The sequence below is a fragment of the Camelus bactrianus genome, chromosome 2, assembly GCF_048773025.1.
Source record: "Camelus bactrianus isolate YW-2024 breed Bactrian camel chromosome 2, ASM4877302v1, whole genome shotgun sequence".
NCBI lineage: Eukaryota > Metazoa > Chordata > Mammalia > Artiodactyla > Camelidae > Camelus > Camelus bactrianus.
In genome coordinates, this window is record NC_133540.1 from 61825366 (window position 1) to 61846723 (window position 21358).

A 21358-nucleotide genomic window follows, 5' to 3' on the forward strand; every position below is an offset into this window, starting at 1 on the left:
CAACTCTAGGTTCCCTCAAGACATTAATCTAACCAATAGGAGGGCCAGGGCAGTTGTCACTATATCCGCTGTGCCCAGCACAATGTCTGGCACAAGGCTTAAATTCAGCATCTGTTAAATGAACTGGATTGGGTTGGACTGAATTCTGCCTGGTGGACGTTACTTTCTCCCTCGAGTAAGCCATAGCTAATTATATCAGGCTTTGTCGAATCATGGAGTGAGGAGATTCTTTTTGGGGGGGGGGGCGCATTTATTTATTTATTTATTTATTTATTTATTTATTTATTTATTTATTTAACTTTTTTTTTTTTTATTGTGAGTGAGGAGATTCTAAAGGAATTTCAAGGTCTAACTGCTTAGTATGCTGCCGTTATGACCACCAATGATCCTTCCAAAACAGAGAGGGAGTTCCCATGGGATTGACATGTCACTTTCTCAGCCTTAAAAACCAACAAGAAAGAACCAGACCAAACAGCGTGCTTTTAGCAGTATCTGCACTTTTCCAGTAGGACAACCTTGTGGCTGGATTTTATACCAGATAATGCCACCTTGCAAGGAAAAGTCCCAATTTCCTCACACACAAATAATTTTCTATCGCTGCTCACAACGTGATACAGATAAACAGCAAAATAGAGCCAAATGAACACAACTTCAAACACTTGGAAATCAGAAACTCTCAATTATTTAATCTTTTTCCCAGCAAATACTTATTGACAGCCTACCATGTATTGGCCATTTCTAGGTGCCAGGACTTCAGCTGGGAACAAGACAAAGTTGTGTCCTTGAAAGAGTTTATACTGCAGTCGGGGAGCAAAATAATAGGTGCTTTGAAGAGAGGACAGAGGTGTAAAGAGGGTGAGGAAAGATAAGGTGACAGGAAGAGATGGGCTGTGGTTTCAGGTGGAGTGATTTGGTCGCCGCTGGGAGATGAATTTTGAGCAGAGACTGAATAAAAGGCGTGCAGTGGGGGTGGTGTTTGGGCAAAGGGGATAGAAGGTATGTTGTCTCTATCAAGGTCTCAGAGTCAGTGTCGTGCAAACTGTTAAGCAAGCTATTGCTCCTCTTGTCCCACGTGCACTGGTGACACAGGGACAGGATCCCTGCTTCAAAAACTCCTATTAAGCAAAAAGAAGGATGAGGAACACACAACTGCTCACCCACAGCAGTTCTGAGTCCCAGATGAGCAGGAATGACAGAGACGCTCTCTCTGGCAGTGGAGGAAGTACTGTGGTCAGACAGTCAGGTCTCCTCTGCGTCTACAACCTCGTCCCCTCATCTTCCAGAGCCACATCAGAAGGGAAGAGAACACAGGCCAACATTCAGAGGTGAGACCCTGCTGAGCGTGGGCGGAGTCATGGTAAGAAGCTTGGGCCTGGGAATCTCCCCCAGAACTGAGTGCTGGTGCACTGTTTGCCTGCCGTGTACCTTGACTTATTTAACCATTCTGGTCCACGGTTTTAAAATATAAAACGTGGAAGTAAAATAATAATCCTCTCCTCTTGACTTCACCATCATCCATCGTTAGGCTATCACCCTCATCATCATCATTGGTAATAGCCAACATTAATTTTTTACCCATGCTACTAGGATGAAATACAGCAAAGAGACCCTCTGTAAACTGGAAAGACGGTCCTCACCAGACATTGAATCTTCTGGCACCTTGAACTTGAACTTCTCAGCCTCCAGAACTGTGAGAAATAAATGTCTGTTATTAAAAAACAAAAGAAGAAAAAGAAGGAGGAGGAGGGACTACTGGAGCATATGCCTTCCTTGGGGGCTGTACATCCTTTACAGTCCTTTTTCTACTGGTACACATTTGAAGGCCTGAGTGTTGCTTTTAAGGAGCTAACAGAGACAGTACATTTTCAGGCCAGACTCATGGTTTCCATGGCTTTAAGATTTCCTGAAAACCCTAACTGGTACACATTTGAAGGCCTGAGTGTTGCTTTTAAGGAGCTAACAGAGACAGTACATTTTCAGGCCAGACTCATGGTTTCCATGGCTTTAAGATTTCCTGAAAACCCTAATAGGCTTCTGATCTAATTGCTTCCAGTCAGTTCCTTGTGCAGATAACCATAACCAAAGTCTTTTCTAGTCCCGGTTCTTAAGCCTGCTTTATTTCTTTGCTTTCTTGTGTCCATACCTTACTCTTTCATCTTAATGGAGGCCACCTTGAGGCTAGCTGAAATAATAGGGTTGTTTGGGAGGGCAACACCCTTATTCTGAGCCTTGCCACAAGGCTTGTAGCCCTATATTTATATTAATGTTCAGGGCATAAAAGCAGTTGTCTTTTTCAAATCTGGAAGGCCCCAAATTTCTGGATATTCTCATTTCCTTTCATTTCTTCTTGCAAAACAACCATTGCCTGACCCCATCCCTTTCTTAGGATACCTTATAAACACAAAGGAGTAGTGAATATACTAACATTTTTATTTTTCACAATGATACCTGGAAATATACGGTATCTTCCAAGTGAGCGTAGGTAATGCTTTTACAAAATAATGTGTGTCACAAGCTTTCCAGCCTACACACAGCAGCTGTAGTTATACCAAAATCAGAGCATATCATCCTTTCAAAGAATAGATAGTTCCAATCCTATTTAAACTCTTCTAAAACATCAAAAAAAGAAATGTTTACAAATTATCCCTGAGAAGTCACTGCTATCTAAACCTGAAAAAGTTAGCCTTTTCATATGTGTACAAACATATGCACATTTACTGATACTAGTATCAGTGCAAAACCCCTAAACAAATGTTTAGCAAGTACAATCTAGGAATATGTTAAAAGAATCCATTACACTCAGAAACCTCTATGTGGGTAAAGGGTTAACAAAATCCTTTCCCCTTCTACATGAGAATTTGACCTTACCTTAACTTTTGAGCACTGTTCCCCCGGCAACCTGATAAGGTGATTTGTGAACTATGTTGCTATGTTGCTGGTAAAAATGAACCCCTGATTGGTAAATGGCATTTAGACAGGAAGAACCAAACATGCCTGATTGCAGACCATGGCATTGGATCAGCCTGAGTTCAGTGCCTCTTGTAACCGGGCATGTCCCTTGCAGAGACCTTGGACACTATGCCAGTGGGGTTGTCACAAGAGATGGAACTGAAGGTGGATCACCATTGGTTGAATCTGCAGATATGGGAACCCGCGGATATGGGAAGGCCGACTGTACGACACTATTTAATTTGAGGAGCTTGAATATCTGTGGATTTTATTCTCCAGAGGGGTCCTGGGAACCCTGTGGATATGGAGGGACAACTGTACTTACTGTCAATGATTCTCATCCATCTTCAAATAATTCTGCAAAGATAATGGAAGATTCATTTGATTCTATTTTATTGTCAGATAATTGAAATAGACATGAATGGCTGATCAGCACATTAGGAAGCAGTTGCAGGAGTTATAAAATAGTTAGGTTTAGTCTCCTACCTTTCAGCCCTTTTAAATTTATATCTTAATGATCTGACACAAATTAACATTTTTTGATTCATGATTTTATGTATAGAAAAGTTCTTCTATGCTGACAACAAATTTTTAGTATCATAAAACCAGGAGTGGTAACACTAGCCAGCTTCTTTAACACATTGCCCCCATTATCTTTGGCTTAACACAATTAAATTCCTTTCATTAGTACAAAAATTTAATGCAGGTTGGACAGCCCTCCTGAGTATCCTTTGTAAGCGGCTTTTCAGGGATCTGGGCTCCTTCCATCCTGTGGTTCTGTCTTCCCGGAGTTCTCCTTCTGTAGCTACATGGCCAAGGGAGAGAGAGCGCCCGGGCAATCATACCTGGGGATCTGTGGCACTCTGTCGGCTACCACCTAGTTACATGGCTCTAATTTAACTGCTGGAGGATTTGGAAAATATATTTTTCCAATGTGCCAAGGAGGAAAATGAAAACTTTTAACTGCATACCTAACGTCTTTGCCGTAGCCTCAAGAAATCAGTTAACTTAGTACTTAATTATGCTAGAAAGAAAGCTTAACACTATGACATCACAGAAAAATCATTGTACTTGAAAATCATTCTCCAAAATTCACTTAATGATTTTCATCATACAGCAGTCAATATATTTATTTGAGAGTTCTTTTTGTTGTTGTTCTTGCTTTGTTTTTTGAGATTTTTAAAATAGCTTCTTGTTGTTGTTCTATAGTGATTTTGGGGGGGAATTAATTAGATTTAAAAAAAAAATTTTAATGAAGGTACTGGGGATTAAACCCAGGACCTTGTGCAGGCTAAACACATACTCTAACACTGAGCTATACCCCACCCCCTTTATTTGGGAATTCTTAACATATAACTCACCCACTTAATTTGGTAAATTGTAAAAAGTACCTAGTGAAGCTCATGGTACATGCAGTAAGTGCTCAACAACTACCAATTGTGTCTTCAACTCAAGGGAAGCTTTTACTGCTGGGAATTAAATGCTTCTCTAAGATTTCTGTCCAAGACAGGCAACTGCAAACACTTGCCTTAACATTGTCTATGCCTAAACCAGCTCTGACAGTGCTGTGTTGTGAATCTCTAATCTCAATTTAGCTTTTATCAAAGTATTTGAGCAAATTCAGAGTTGCCTAAAATACTCTTGCATCTCGCTGCCACATGGGGGAAGTACTAGTTAAGCTTTTCCCCTTTTATAATAAATTATTAACCTGCTCTTCTGGTCTCTGAAAACATGGATCTGTCCTCCAATAACATGGAAAACCAATCCTTTAGGTAAAACTTTGGTGCTTATAAAATTCCTTGTTAAAATAAGTGATATTTATGGAAGCCAGTCTAGATTGGGGATGTGCTAATTAACAATTCCTCTGGATTTCCCCAGTATTAACCTTGGATCAAGTTAGTCTCTTGGAACTTAACTTAGAACCTGGAAGACTCTTCACTTAGTGAGTTGGACTTACAACTTTAGTGAGTTTATTATAAGATACAGTTAAGTAAGATGTGCACCTGCATTTTCAGGAAGATTGTTGTGGATATTGTCTGATGTATCTATCATGATCCCATAAAGTAATTTCTTACAGAACTTGGGGCCAAGAAAAAGTTTTGTCTCTTTGGGGAAAATTTTATGTCTTCTATTTTCTGATGAAAGTGATCAAATTTCACTTTTAAAAGTGGCTCGCAGAAGACCATGGAGACAGTAAAAAGATCAGTGGTTGCCAGGTGTTAATGAGGAGAGGGGGATGATGAGCAGAGGACAGAGGATTTTTAGGGCAGGAGAACTATTCTGTATCATACTACGATGGGGGATGCATGCCATAATACATGTATCAAATGCCATAGAATGTACACCACCAAGAGTGAACCCTAGTGCAAACTATGGTCTTTGGGTGATTACAGTGTGTTAACATAGGCGTACCGATTGTAACAAATGTACCACTTGGTGAGGGATGTTAATAATGGGGGAGGCTACGCATGTGTCGGGGTAGGGAACATATGAGAAATCTCTGTACCTTCCATTCAATTTTGCTGTGACTCTGTACCTGCTCTAAAAAATAGTCTATTAAAAAATTTTAAAGCAACATATATATTTTGCCATTAATTTCCCCCAATAATTTAAATTTTGTATGCCAGTTATGTTTAATGTTATTTTACTATGGACAGTTAAAATTCTCACATAAACTTGAAAGATTAATTAATTAATTAATTAATATAAATATTTTTATAAGTGACTACCAGGAAGCTTAGAGTTAAATTCTGCCACAAGAGGTATTTAAACTCTTGGGGTGGGTTAGCATGTGTGCTCTTTTCCTTCTTTCATTGGTCCTGATTTTCTCCTTCTGCTTTATTACCTGACATGTTGTGATGTAATAAGAAATGTACATTTGGTCTTTCATTTGATATTTGGTCTTGGCACAGAACTCCTAAAACCTTTGTAATTTCCTGGCTTGTGAGGGTGAGAAGAGGGTCTGTTGTTATTCATAATCAGCCCCTTTTGACCATACTTGTGTTTAGGTTAAGGATGTGACTTTTTTTTTTAAATTGAAGTGCAGTCAATTACAATGTATCCATTTCTGGTGTACAGTGCAATGTCCTAGTCATGCATATACATACATATGCTAGTTCTCATATTCTTTTTTGCTAAAGGTTATTACAAGATATTGAACATAGTTCCCTGTGCTATATTGAAAAAACTTTTATAAATCTATTTTTATATATAGTGGCTAACATTTGTAAATGTCAAACTCCCAAATTTATCCCTTCCCACACCCTTTCCCAGGTAACCATAAGGCTGTTTACTATGTCTGTGAGTCTATTTCTGTTTTGTAGAAGAAGTCACAGGATGTGACTCTTGATGGGACCCGAGATAGCCTTAGGATGGGAGCTGGTTGCCAGAGGAACCAACTGTGCATTTAGATGGTTGGAACTTTCAGCCCCACCCCGAGAATTCTGAGGAGGGGAGAAGGGCAGGGGCTGAGCTAATCACCAATGGACAATGATCTAATCAGTCATGCCTACAGAATGAAACCTCCATAAGAACCTTAAAGATTCTGGGTTGATAAATGCATCCACGTGCCAGGAGGGTGGCAGACTGGAAAGGGTGTGGAAGCTCTTCACCTCTTCCCGCGTATGTTGTCCTATGCATCTCCTCCATTTGGCTGCTTCTGAGTTATATCCCTTGCAATAAACTGGTAATATTAAGTAAAGTATTTCTTTGTGTTTTATGAGCTACTCTAGCAAAGTATTGGACCCGAGGAGAGGGTCATGGGGACCTCTGATTTATAGCTGGTTAGTCAGAAGCACCAGTGATAACACAAGTGACTGGTGTTGGAAGTGGGGTCAGTCTTACGGGACTGAGCCTTTACCCTGTGAGGTCTGTGCTAACTCTGGGTAGTCAGTGTCACAATGAATTAAACTGTAGGACACCCAGCTGGTGTCACAGAGAGTTGAATTGCTTGTCATGGAAAACTCACACATTTGGTGTTGGAAGTGTTGTGAATAGGAAGGAACAGTCTTCTTTTACTACCCTTATTTGATATTGTCATTTCTTGAGGTTTTTCTGGAGAAAACAAAGTCCATTCTGGAAAGAAGCAGGACTAAAATAAATTCAATATATAAAAAGATAAGCTACCAAATATTAAGATTTAGGCTTGATATGAAAGCTGTAGCTTAGGTGTTTATTTGTTGTTTTAGGATTTCCTATCAATTTTTTTCCTGCTTTTAACATTGAGTTCTATTCTCTAGAAATTCTTTAAATTCCCAATTGTACTATCTTTCCTATATTCAGATAGTTTATATTTTCTACAACTGTTCACTTTTGCCCCCTCTGTTCAAACAATAAAATCTGTCTCCCATAGAATAGATTCTTTTTTTCCTAAATGAAGATGCAAAATATAAGTCCAAGACCTCACAGCTCTTTGTCAGAAAGTTCCTTATGTAAATCAGTGAAGACCATTTTTACTTGTTCTGTCTCAGATGGAAAAAACAAAATATCATACAATATGCAGCTCAAGCTATGTGGTCTACTGAATGAGCAAAGCCCTACTCCACAGCACAAATAACCTGAAATATAAAATTAATTAAAATTGAACAGTTGGAGGATATTGGTAGAGTAATGTTTTTGATTACAGTGTCTTTAACTCTGGTAAATGTGTATATTAACTACTGTTAATTTGCAAAATAATTCATCAGATAAATTAAATCACCCTAGCAGTATGGTCTCATTTTTCTAAATGCACATCTAGGAATACAGTGTGATTTGGAAGAACTTTGCTTAAGGAAAAATCAAGGCAGGATGGCACTGATGCTCAGCCAGACTTCAAATTTAATCCTATTCTGGTAAATACTGGTTGAGCTCTAACCGAACCTCAGTTTCCTCTTCTATTATATAGGAAGACAATGTATTGTGCATATATAATTTTCTGTATATTATGATGTTTTGACATTGTAAGAAAGCATTCGGCCTGGAGAGAGACTGCCCCTCCCTGGGCTAGCCCATTTTTCCAGATGGCAAAGGGCCCAGCCTAGAGCATGACTTTGATATGCAAACTAACCTATCCCCAGTCGTATCTCTTCTATCTGGCATGTTGTCCCAGAGGCAATATTCCTCTGCCTTAATCATCCCAGGGCCAGATGCCAGGCAACTAGGGACCATCCTAAACTGCGCTGTCCTGCATTGCCTTTCCTGTGGGAACCCCAATAGAGTAGCCTAAGAAATCCCCCCACACTACCCCCCACTCCTGCCTTCTGGCTTCTTACCACCCTGGATTTCCCCACATGACCCTGCTTGGCATGCCTCCTGTCTCTAGGACCTGTGAGTGTAATAAACTTTGTTTCTTCCTGAGCCTCAACTCTGCCTTTTCCTGTGGCCTCACCTGACTGACCATCTCATTAAAGAATATAAAACAAACCATCTGTGTCTTGCAGAGTTCCTGTGAAAACACAATGAGTTAAAATATAATGCCATCACTGCAGTGCCTAGTATGTAGGAAACATTCAATGAATGGTAGGTGTTAGGAAAAGTCTAACTTTGGAGGTAGAACTCCAGTATATTTATGATCCAGATCACAGTCCATGCTCATGCTTTATCTGAATAGAAAGCTATGAAGTGTCTACACCTCTGTCTCTTGACACAGGATCTGGGAGAGAAGGGAATACTGGGCTATTTCTGCATTCTTTTTTTTTTTTTTTTTTTTTTTTTGGCCACAGGGATTTCCTGTCTCTTACTGTGATGGAGGCTGGAAGCAGAGGCTCCTTTCTTTCAACAACAGGTATGAATTCTGCCAACAGATAAGCCAATTTTAGCTTCCAGAGACGGAGAGATTCACCTGGACTAGAGACATAAAGAGTTGATTATTTTTAATGAAATAACGATGAAAGTGACACATACCAACTCAAAAGAAGAAGAAAGCACTGGCTGGATCTGAAACTCTTTTTCTAGGAGCAGTGCCAAATGCTCCCTGCCAGGCAGGAGCTGTCCTCTCGGCTCCTGTCACTCCTTGGTGCAATCAGTTCAAATTTCTTTATAGCCTAGAAGAGAGATTTATTTTTTTTCAATAAATAATTTAACAGGTATCTATTGCATAACTCGTGTGTGGTACTGCATCGCATCTAAGTCCTATCCAACCTTTCGGGCTGTGATTGAAGACAGCTTCTTCCCTTGTCGTCATTTAATTTGGTTTGTTTTCTCAAATAAAAAAAAAACCCTATATAACAGATTATTGTCACCATGCACTTGCCTTTTGTATGGTAATGAATCAATCTTTTTTACTCATTAAAAGTAACCCTAGGCTGGGCTAGGAGAAAGGAGATTAAAACCTAATGAGTCAGGAATAAAGGTTCCCATGGACTTTAGTAACATTCTGGAAACTGAAGTGATTGCACAAAAGGTTCCTCAAAGTATTAATAATGTGACTTATAACTTAAAGGAATATGCTGGCCCTGCCATCTGTGGTGAAGATTTGGGTCTCCTTGGGAATGTTCCCATCCTTTCCCATTGATCTCCCTATGTTTTTAAGATGCATTTTCTCCACTAAACTTTTGTTTGGCAAGCTGTTTGGAACTCTGTCGCTTGTTGTTGTTGTTGTTGCTGCTGTTGTATTTTAAGAAATCTGCACACTTCTTGAAATATGAAGAGTAAGATCACTAGACATGCAACAAAAACACAGGCAAGGGTTCTGCTGCTAGCAACGGTGGACCAGGATGCTTTGAACCAAGCCTTTCTCTGAAAACTAGAAACACTCCCTAGGTGGTGAGGAACTGGGTTTGTGGGGTCCGGATATGGGAGCACAGGCGAGCCCAAAGAAATGAGCTTGAAACTCACTGCTTTACTTCTTCCAGCGAATGCCAATTCTGAAAGTGGGAGTGGAGATGTAGGATCCTTTCAGTAGACGTTTGGGCCAGGGAGAAAAAAAATTCAAGGAGGATGGGACCTGGTAAAGCTCCCAGGTGTTCTTTGGCAATCCTGAAGGGGTATACGCCCAAGGAGAAGGGGTATGCTGGTTACAGACCTGCCCTCACAAACACTGGAGGCTGATGGATTAGGTGACGTGTACCTGCTACCACTCCAGCCTACCTGCTTGCCAGAAGCAAAATGAACCCTCTCTGGAGGAAGGTAACATCACCAGTGGCCACAAATGATTTCTGAATGTTTTGTATCAAAGGCTGGCAATCAATTTAAAAACTATCAAGCACAGAAAGAGATGAGACTGAAAGAAAAACAGAGGATAATAGAAACAGGCTTGTGGGGGTTTAGACATTGGAGTTACTCAATAGAATTTTTGAAAATTATGATGAATACATTTAAGAAATTAAAAGCAAGATTGAGAAATTTGGCAGAGGACAGGTAGTGGAAATAAAAATAACTGAGAACAGTAACTGATATTATGAATTCAATGAATGGGTTTAAATAACAGATTAAATACAGTTGAAAAAGAATTAAATAAGTCAGAAGGAAACACCTAGGTTGAATCATGGGAAGACAAAAGGATGGAAAATGCACAAAAGAGTGTAAGAGACACAAGGGACAGGTGAAAAAGTCTAATGTGTATGTAATTGTAATCCTAGAAGGAGAGAGAGAGCAGGACAAAGAGAATGGGACAGAATAAAGGTATGTCAAGAGAATGGCTGAGAATTTTCCAAAGTTCTGGAAAAATACCAAGCTAGATTTAAAGAGCATCACGAACCCCAAGCAGGATGTATATAAGAAAACCATACCTAGACGATACTGGTAAAGTCAAAGACAAAATCTTAACACACGTAAAAGAAAAAAAAGACAAAAAACATGCATTGGCCATTCTGCGTCCTTTCCTGGGGCACTAAGAGGAGAGCTTTGTGTGGGAGCCCATACAGAGCATTAGCAAGTGAACCTGGGTTTGCTATGCTCTGTGTTTCTGTCCATTATCAGTTACTCTGGGGGAACTGAGGCAGCATTCCTCACTTTCAGAATCCTTATAGCATTTTCTTTTGACAATAGATATTCATTTGGTCATTAAATACTGCTGTGCTCTTTGTATATAACAAATTGGGGCACTTATGGTGTGGTAGACCCTATTATTATGCCCAACTTTAGGTAAGCAGACCAAGGCGTGGAGAAGTTAAGTAACTTGGCCGAGGTCAGGAGGCTAGTAAGAAGTAAAGCCTGACTTCATGGCCCTTGCTCGCCTCGCTTAGGTCATCCAGTGTTAAGAGTAAACTCCTGATGGGAGACTGACTCAGCTTTCCGTCCTCCCTCATACTTGCTCAAATAATACGAACAATGACAACACTCACCACGACAGCCGACTTTCCTGAGCACGTACAATACACCAGGACTCATTTACTTCTCACATCCTTCTCATGAGGTAGGTACTGGTATTATCCCATTTTACATATGAAAACACAGAGGCACAAAGAGGTTAAGTAACTTGCCAGGTCACATAGCTTTTGAGAGATGAAGCTGGAGTCTGAAACGAGGCAGTTTGGCTTTAGAGCGTGTTTGTAACCATCATGTTTACTGCCCTTGCTGTACTATTGTTCATTACCAAGGGAAGGAGAAGGAAGAGTCTGTGTCCACCAGGACAAGGTTGGAAGCATCCTAATTGTGACTATTAAAACAGCACACACCTTGGCTGTGAAAGACCATTGTCTCTATGTAGAGATGCCAAGAAAAGGCAAGTGATCACATAGGAAGTTCCAAGCTATTCCATTGGCTCTAAGGATATTCTTCAGAATCTATGCTTTCCTGAGCATTTTCTCCACAAGGTGAATTCTTAACTCATCTCTTCATCACATTTTTCATTCTCCTATTTGTGTATCTCCCCAAATTCATTTTACTCTTACCTACTCCTTAGGTTAAAAGGTAAATGAGCTGGCTTCATATCAGAAATAGTCCTTTGCTGGGTCTCATATAGGTTGAAGCTGGACAAAAATACGAAGGCCCCCCAGAGTTTGTTAGCAATGTTTAGCAGGAGAAAATCACCATGAACAGAACAGGCCTGCTGCTGGGGAAGGTGGTAAATGTTAAGAGATGCCAGGAGGAGGCAAAGCCATTCAATTGCTACCATTCTTCTTCTTCAAGGAAAATGAAGCATCTTCACATTGAAAAAAGTAGGGCAAATGGAGAGTGAGTCATAAATTTTACAGTTCTCTCTCTATAAAGGAATTAAATGACAAAATATGACGGTCTGACTTTCTCTAAGGCTGTATATAGCTAATCCAATGCTGTAATTAACATCGAGTTTTAAATGTCGTTAGTCTCTGAAGAATGAAACCACAAATCTTGGGTGGAAGTATTTCAGAGGAGATGTCATTATCAAATACTCCCTTGCTGTGAACGGAGTTAGACGTGTAGAATTTCTAAAATGATAAGGCTTCACTCATACTTAGGGCTCATTTGGTGACAAGAAACTAACCCTACTCTGGCTGCCTCGTATAAAAGAGGATTTATTATACGACAGCTCCTCATGGAATTCAAAAAAGGAAGGACGGTGGAGCCCCACGGGGAATTAGACTTGGAAACTGAAGACTTCAGGGCTCAGCTGCTGTTCTCGGGCTGCAAGTTCTTGCGCTGACACTTGTCTGTTTCCTGCCCTGCCGTGTGCAGCCTCTCCCTGCAGACTGGCTCTCTGTGCGTGCTCCTCACGTGCGTGGCCCTCCATAGCTGTCATCGCCTCTTGGTCCACAGGCCCTTGCAGCTCTCGAGACCACCACCACCTGACTCCCAGCCTGGGTCTCTCCGTTCAGTTCTCAAGAAAAAAATAATCAGTTTGGTCTGGTTCATGGATCAGATGTCCACCTCTTTTCTAATCAGTGATGGTTGGGTTTATTTGATATAAACACAGGAAGAAGGGCTCAGAGCTGGTACTCTAGTTGGCTGAGGGAGGGGAGTATTCTTCAAGAAGAGAACTGGGAAGAAATCTTAAAAATGTGTCTCTAAACACTATGATCTGAACCCAGGGCTTCAGTGTCCTGGAATCCTCACAGTACCTTAAGTAACTACCCAGGACGAATTCATTGTTTAGGAGACATACGAATGCTCACAAATAGTTTGGAAAGAAGGAAAATGTGAGTTTAAAATTCAAAATTAACAAACTCCTCAAATATTCCAAGTGGTGGCATACATGTATGTTGTTGCAAAGAGTGCCTGGGTCTAAGTTGTGGCTAATGAGTCAGGGCACTGCTTAAAACATCACGACTCTCAGTTTTCTCCACATTAACAAATTAGTTACTCAGAAATGAAATTTTTAAAAAATTAAGTGAGTTGCTTTAAAATTTTGAAAGTATTGCCCATATATGGTAAAACAAATTAAAGCAGCACAAAACAATATACAATGAAAAATAAGACACTGTTCTCCCTTCCTGCACCCTCAGTCCCACTCCCCAGAAGTAACTATAGTCATGAATGAATGCTTTGGCTATTAGTAGTGGCTATTGTTGATTTACACGAAATTCAGAGTTAGGTGGTGTCAGAGTTGGTTCTGTGGTTTGTAAGATAATCAAGAAGCCACTATCCACAGTGTGCCAGCAGTATCACACCTCGTTGTCACAGGAGGCTAATGCGGGTAGGAAGTACATTTTCAAACGATCCATTCCTAAGCGGGAAGGAATGGGGTGGAAGCATAAAGAGCGTTCTCCTCATGCACGTTTTTATTTTCCGAGGAGGGAAATCCTCCCAGAAGCTCTAAGCAGACTCCCCTTATCTCTCATCCCCCAGCCCCACCGTGGGGAGAAGAGAATAGAGACTGCCATGACTGGTTTAGGTCCATCCTAACTCATGCCCTGGGGCGACACACGGCCGCCCCCACAAAACCAGCGTTCTGTTGGCAAGAAAGAAGGGAAATGGCTATTGGGCAGGCAATCACCAGTGGTGGCCACAGTAAAAATGATTCACTGTGTCTTAGTATCTGCCCAGAAATTTTCTAGATGTATTTAACTAAATATATTGTAAATACTATATAGTGTACCGTATGTATGGATACACCACATGCATGGTCATATGCATGTGTATATGCATATACACATAAATATCCACATGTGATACTTGCCCAAGAATCTTACATTTTTTAGATAAGTGAAGTACTCTATGCATCTGATTAGCACAGACTAACACATAGTAAGTGCTTTATTGATGCTGATTAATATTATTATTTATAGCCTTAATACTTATAGTCTTTGAGACAGTATACATCCTTTTGAAAAAGAATGAGAATCATTTTCTAGCAAATGCTAAATTTCACTTTATCAGTACTTTAAAAAATTATGCCAGCACTTTTATTTTGGGCTGTTAAATACTCTCAAAGGTATTAATTGCATAGCTCCTTTAAAGAGAGATAAGAATTACTGTGGTCAGCTGTAAATTCCATTTAAACATAGTGAAATAATTTTGTGAATAACAACTAAGTGACTAAATGTTTACTTTCCAATGACTATCTAGCCACAAATATTTTCTAATCGTGTTAATATGCAGGCAGAAGTAAGAAGGTTAGGTATTAAACATTTTTGGTGTATTTGCACAAAATATTATGTTAGCAAATGAATTTTACATTACTGACAGAATTTTTGGAAGGAAAAAATAACTTCACAACTATTTGCCTAATATATGCTGCACAGAGATCATGAGAGTCATTTGAGAAATTCTTATTGGAAGAGAAGGCCATTATAGGTACTTTAAATAAATACAAAACACTTCAAGTATTTGACATAATTGGATGAAAGCTTGTGGGAGAGAAAGGGAGCAGAGGAGGGAAGTCTCCTTAGTTATCCTGGAAATAGGATCCTGACCAAGAGTCTAAGGTAGGTGAGTCCAGCTTCACATTGCCCTTCAGCTGACCTCTCATAGTCATTAGGCCAAGTTCTAAAATGGCTTGTCTTTCAGGTAAAACTATATCTTTTAACCCAAAATATACAAATAGCTCATACAACTCAATATCAGAAAAACAAACAACCCAATCCAAAAAATGGGCATAAGACCTAAATAGACATTTTTTTCCAAGGAAAGCATACAGTTGATTAATAGGCATATGAAAACATGCTTGACATCACTAATTATTAGAGAAATGCAAATCAGCACCACATGAGATATCACTTCGCAGCTGTCAGAATGGCTATCACTGAAAAGAGTACAATAGCAAATGTTGGAGAGGACATGGAGAAAAGGGAACCCTTGTACACTGTTGGTGGGCATGTAAATTGGTGCAGCTACTATGGAAAACAGTATGAAGTTTCCTCAAAAAACTAAAAATACACTACTATATTATCCAGGAATTTCACTCCTGGGTATATACCATGAAAAAATGAAAACACTAACTCAAAACGATACATGCACCTCAATGTTTATAGCAGCACTATTTACAATAGCCAAGATATGGAAGCAATCCAAGTGCCCATCAACAGATAAATGGATAAAGAAGATGTGGTCTATACATATATACAATGGAATATTATTCAGCCATAAAAAGAATGAAATTCTGCCATTTGCAGCAGCATCGATGGACCCAGAGACTATTGTGCGTAGTGAAATAAGTCAGATAAAGAAATACTATGTGATATCACTTAAATGTGAAATCTAAAAAAAAAATACAAATGAATGCAAAACAGAAACAGAGTCACAGATATAGAAAACAAACTAGAGGTTACCACTGGGGAGAGGGGTAAATTAGGGGTAGAGGATTAAGAGATACAAATTGCCATTTATAAAATAGAAAAGCAACAAGCTTATATTGTACAGCACAGGAAATAATAGCCATTGTCTTGTAAAAGCTTTTAATGGAGTATAACCTGTAAAAATACTGAATCACTATGCTGTACACTTAAAATTAACATAATAGTGTAAATCAACTATACTTTACTTCAATAAAAAATATTTAGTCATATTGGCATTTTAACACACAAATACGTACTATATCTTTTAGTCCTCCTTTCTCTTTTTTCTCATCATTTGTCCCAAAATGTTTCAAAGTATGAAAATATTATGATTATATACAAACTATTTAATCTCTCAGACTTCACGTTCTTCCATTTCTAAAACAAGGGGGGTGAATTAGATGATGGTTGAAAAGATCTAAAATTCTAAGTTAAAGGCCAGTGTTTCCAGAAGTGACTGCTCATCAGAATCACCTGGAGGCCCTTATAAAAATACAGGTTCCTGGATCCCACCTTCAGACATTCTGATTCATTCATTTAACGAATGATTACTGAGGGTCTTGCATTAAATTCTGGATACACAATGATGAATGAAACAGACATGGTCTCACCCTGCCCCAGCCTCTACAGGAGGACCGAGATTGAAGCCAGTAATCTGTGTTTTAAAATTGCTCTCCAGGCAATTCTGATAAGTAGACAGTTTAGAGAAGCAATATTCCAGACCAAATGGAAACGAGACATTTCTGAGGGACTGTTTTAATTTTGCTTGGGATGAACTCAAATTTACACTCTAGAAATGCTTCTAATTTTCACTGAAAAAATTTTAAATGGCTTCTCTAAAACATACGTGTGTGTGTATCTTAGATTGAAACATAAGTGTTAACAAGAAGAAAACACACACCTGATGTAGGTGCAGTATACTGGTATTGGGCGGGGTTTTAGCAAATTAACATTGATAGTTGATACATTAACTATAGACACCTGCACAAGTTAAAAGAAAATCGTATTTGATTTGAAATACTGAATTAAAGTTCAAAGTGCTTATGCAAATAAATAAGTTATTCATTTTGAATTCTATTATTTACTTTGATTTGCTCTTTGAGGAATTTTAAAGACTTACTTACTTTAATGTTCAACAGTGTGAAATGTGCTAAAGTGTTTGACTTTATGACCTGTGAATGCTGAGGTTTACAAATAGACATTTTATGCTTGCTATGGTTATATAACTCTATTTTCCTTTAAATAATACCAGATTGAGAAGTTACCAAAAAGAAATAAATGAAAGAATCCCTGTTTCTATGTGACCAAATTATAAACACAATGACGATTTGACCTAACTCCAGGAAGTGTAACTCTAGGCGGCAGTAAGGATAAATATGAACAAAGGAGCTATGAATAGCCAACCCTTAATTTTTCGATTTGTAAATGAGTCAGACCCTTTATCACAAGGATTTTCTCCCCTTTAACACCTACATTCCAATATGGCCAGTAAAAAATAGATAGAGACCATTCAAAGCAGTCCAGGTCTATTCATTTGTAGTTTCTCTGTCTCAATCAGGGTTCTAGCAGGTAGTTCAAATGAAGAGGTTTTACTGCAGGGACCACAAGCAGGTGCAGGCTGGGGGAAGAGATGAGGAAGGGGTGTGAGAAGCTAAGAGACTAGCAAAAGTGGGAAGTAGGGAAACAGCCTTGGGTGTAAAAGGAAAAAGTGAGGAAACCATAGCCCAGACTGGAACCATGCAGGAAGAAGAAGGGCCCCTCAAAAGGAACTGTATTTGTTAATGTGTAGGGAGTACCAGAGACCCCTCCCTGAAGTGGGGCAGGGAGGAACACCCTTTCTTACCTCGCTCTCCCTTTCTACCTTCCGAATTTCTGCGCAGGCTTCCCCAATGTCAATTTCCTGGGAGCACCAGCGGGGCAGAAAATGGATAGGGGATGTGTGGACAATTAAGGAAAAACCCCTGGGCTCTCTAAAAGTGGAGACTCTCTAAAAAGACAATTTATAGTGGGCACGTCAAACTATGCTGCATGCTTTAGACTATTTACTTTGTGGACTGGGGGCTATTTTCAAATCTAAACTCTGTTTTTGGTTGCAAACAACTTTTTGTTTTCTGTGTTTTCACTAAATTCTAGCTGCAAGAATTACATGCTTTTAGGCTGCCTCCTCCTCTTATCAGTTTTTATATGATTAGTAGTAAATTGTAAGCAAGGAGCCAAATCAAATACAAAAAAGATACTTTGGATTAGCTGTAAATTGTTTCTCTAATTTAGTAAGGATAATCTAGAATTATACTTTGGTGATTAAAATAATAGGATTAATCACAATTCAGCTTACATGTGCATTCCCTCTTATTACAGGGAGTTGGCTGTGTGGTCACAGAACCTCTATCATTGAGCATGGGTGTGGGCCTGAGTCAACACTCACAAAAAAACTTGTCTTCTTGAATACCTGGGTAATTGAAAATGCCAAGAAACATTTTACAAATTCAGCAAGGAAAAGAGTAATCATCATTAATGTTGCTGCAAACCTGGAGGAATAATTGGCTTTGAGATGCTGCAAGATGAAACGACAGCAGCTCAAATGTCATTGCCTAGAGGAGGACGACCAGAGTTAGGCTGGCTGCCAGTCATGTGACTTCACAAAAGGTTACCCAGAAGGGATGGCACCCACTTCAGGAAGCACAAATGTCATTGCCAGGACCTGACGTTCTTCGAGTGCAATGATATAAAAAAAACCAAAGGCAATCTGATTCAGAATGATAGATTTGAACATCATATAAATGATTTGTACATCCAGAAAGCAGAATGTCTTTCCCAAAAAAACACTTCAAAAAGATAGCATTGGAACACTGGTATCACAAAGAAATATGCTAGTTACTAGTTTTAAAGGGTGATTTAATAAATAAGTGGTTTTATAGTGGAAAAGCTAAAATTTCCAATTTTCATTTCTTTTTCTTGTGTGTAAAAGTCACTATACATATAAAGTAGAGGGTAGGCAGTAGGAAAGCCCATTCAACTGCATTTGCAAGTCATAATTTAAGATAAATTTTGGCCATTTGTGTATCTGCAGTTATTTTCAAGTAACCTAAGTAAATTTTAGTTCACAATAATTTAAGTATTTATTACAGCTGTAAAATTGGGGAAGTATGAAGATTAAGACAAGACTGTTGATTGAAACCGAGTGCAAAATCTGCTTTCCCCATTAGGTCCTTTCTTTGCCTTTATAACCCCTGACGCCTAATAAAATTCTCAGAAGCTCTAAGTCTGGATGCTCATTACCTAATCTATTTTACCTGTTTTAATTGGCCCATCTATTCCAGCCGCAGTAGCAAGATCTCTGGAAGCACAAGTTCCCGCCCCTTGGGAGATAGTTTACATCTATTATTTTGTGAGAAGTCCAAGTCTTGAGTCTAGGTTTGCAGCAAATAGATGGAGTTTCCCATTTCTTAAGCAGTGCTTCCTTCATCACTCCCTTCCATAAAGAACTGAATGACTTCTCATTGCCTATAAGACTGTCACATAACAATGTATTTAGAAATTCATTTGTGGTTTGGTTCTCTTTACTCAAACCCACTTATTAACCTCCTACTCCACATACACACACAAAAATGACCACATTTGTGGGTTTTTTGGTGGGGGGATAGGGGCCTGTTCAGGATCTAAAACAAAAGAACTTGGAAATAACCCTCTTTCTATCTTTTTTGAAAGCCTGAATTCATTGCTAAGCTATGTATCAAAGACGAGGACAGGCGAGAAAGGGATGACTTTGAGGAAAGCTTTGGTGAGAGGAAAATTCTCCCCAGACTGTGGAAAGTCAGTGAGTTCTTTGAAGAGAGGAGCCCTCCACTCTTCTCTGTAGAAGTGATCTGAGTTCAGAGGGAAGAGCTGTGTAATATTCCTTGTGGGGATGGACCTCAAGCTTTGGGGTTCTCAATGGAGCACCAATTGAAGATTTTTCTCAACTTAAAACCAGCATTAAGTTCCTTACTTAATAACATGTCAGACAACGTGTTAATGTATGAATCTTAGGATCTCCATTTCAAATCTTTACTACTCCTATTGTTTAGAATAAATTATGTATTCTCAGTGAGCCTTAGTTCATGCATCTGTAAAATGAGGGATTAATACCCATCAGGGAAGGTTGTGAAAATAAGACATTATGAACAATATGTGGCACACAGTCAACAGAAATAGACAACTTAGAATTAACTTTGGAGAGTTATAAAATCTTTTCACACACCCCACAATTCTCTTAGCCAACAGTATTTACCAATTTTCCTATCCTCTCAAAAAAACACCTCTGGGTCAGTTTTTTATTTATTATTATTGTGGTACAGACACTTAACATGAAACCTACCCTTTTAACAAAGTTGTAAGTGCACAGAGCAGTACTGTTGACTACAGGCACAATATTGTACAGCAGATCTTCAGAACTTATTCATCTTCCATAACTGAAACTTTATATCCTTTGAACAGCAGCCCCCACTTCCTCCCCATCCCACCACCAGCCTCCGGCAACTACCATTCTGTTCTCCTGTTTCTTTGAGTTTGACTATTTTAGATGGCTCATGTAAGTGGAATCATTCAGTAGTTGTCCTTCTAGGACTAGACTATTCCCACTTAGCACAGTGTCCTCAGGTTCATCTATGGTGTCACATATCACAGGTTTTCCTTCTTTTTTAAGCCTGAATAATATAAACATCACATTTTCTTTATCCATTCATTCATTGATGGACATTTAGGTTGTGTCCTCACATCTTGGCTATTGTGAATAATGTTGCAGTGGACATGGGAGTACAGATAGCTCTTTGAGATACTGATTTCATTTCTTTCAGACATACACCCCAAAGTGGGATTGCTGGGTCACATGGTAGTTCTATTGCAATTTTTTGAGGAACCCCCATACTGTTTTCCATAGGGGCTGAATCATTTTACATTCCCACCAGGAGTGTACAAGGGTTCCAATTTCTCCCCATCCTCACCAACACTTGCCTTTTTTTTTTCTTTTTTTGGATAATAGCCATCATAGCAGGTGTAAGGTGATATCTCATTGTGTTGTGTCAATTTCTTGAACTGCTTTTTCTTCTAGCCCATTCTACAAGTCTTCAAAAGAACAAATAAACAACATTCACCTAAACCATTAGTTCTTAACACATTTTGGATCACAAGACCCCTTGGAGAATCTGATGAGAGTCATAGGACTCTCTTACCAGTAAAATGCACACATACAATAAATAGTACAAATTATTCCTTGGAATGACAGACCCCAGAGACATATTTATGGACCCCAGTTTAAGGTTACTTACCTAGATGAAGCTATTCTCTGGCTTGCTTGACACCTCATGATTTAACTCAGGGATTGGCAAGTATTTTCTGTAAAGGGCAGGAGGGCACATATTTTCACCATTGCAGCCAGTCGCTATCAAAACTGCTCTGCATTTGAAGTACAAAAATTGCCATAGAAAATACATAAACAAATGAGCATGACTATTTTCCAATAAAACTTTATTTGCAAAGACAGATTGTGGCCTGGCTTTGGCCCTTGGGCTGTAGTCTGACAATCTCTGAATTAATTATTTCAAAAGAATTGAATGGTTTGCAGTAGTTAGGAACTGTGAAACTCTTGTGCACACACACAATGAAGGCCACACAAATCCACTAAAGGAGTAGCAGCTGCTATGTCTCCTTTCCTCTGGAATGCCTAGAACGGGATAAGTACAGAACCAAGAGATGATCCTCCTCTCCCATCATATTTGATAACAATCTTTTAATTTGCATCTGATGTCTTCTTTCAG

General features: G+C 39.1%; 1 long non-coding RNA gene across 2 annotated transcripts; it reads right to left on the minus strand.

Annotated features, from left to right (window-relative positions):
- Positions 1–1151: 1151 nt before the first annotated feature.
- Positions 1152–18070, minus strand: LOC123616492 (uncharacterized). Of its 2 annotated transcripts, XR_012499481.1 has the most exons (5): positions 11214–18070; positions 8833–8972; positions 3275–3306; positions 1638–1688; positions 1152–1276 (listed from the first exon to the last, which is right to left on the minus strand). It is a non-coding gene; the product is annotated as an uncharacterized LOC123616492 (long non-coding RNA). The 2 variants fall into 2 exon arrangements; XR_006724496.2 differs by lacking the exons at positions 1152–1276; positions 1638–1688 and having other exon boundaries at positions 3109–3306.
- Between the last annotated feature and the right edge of the window lie 3288 nt (positions 18071–21358).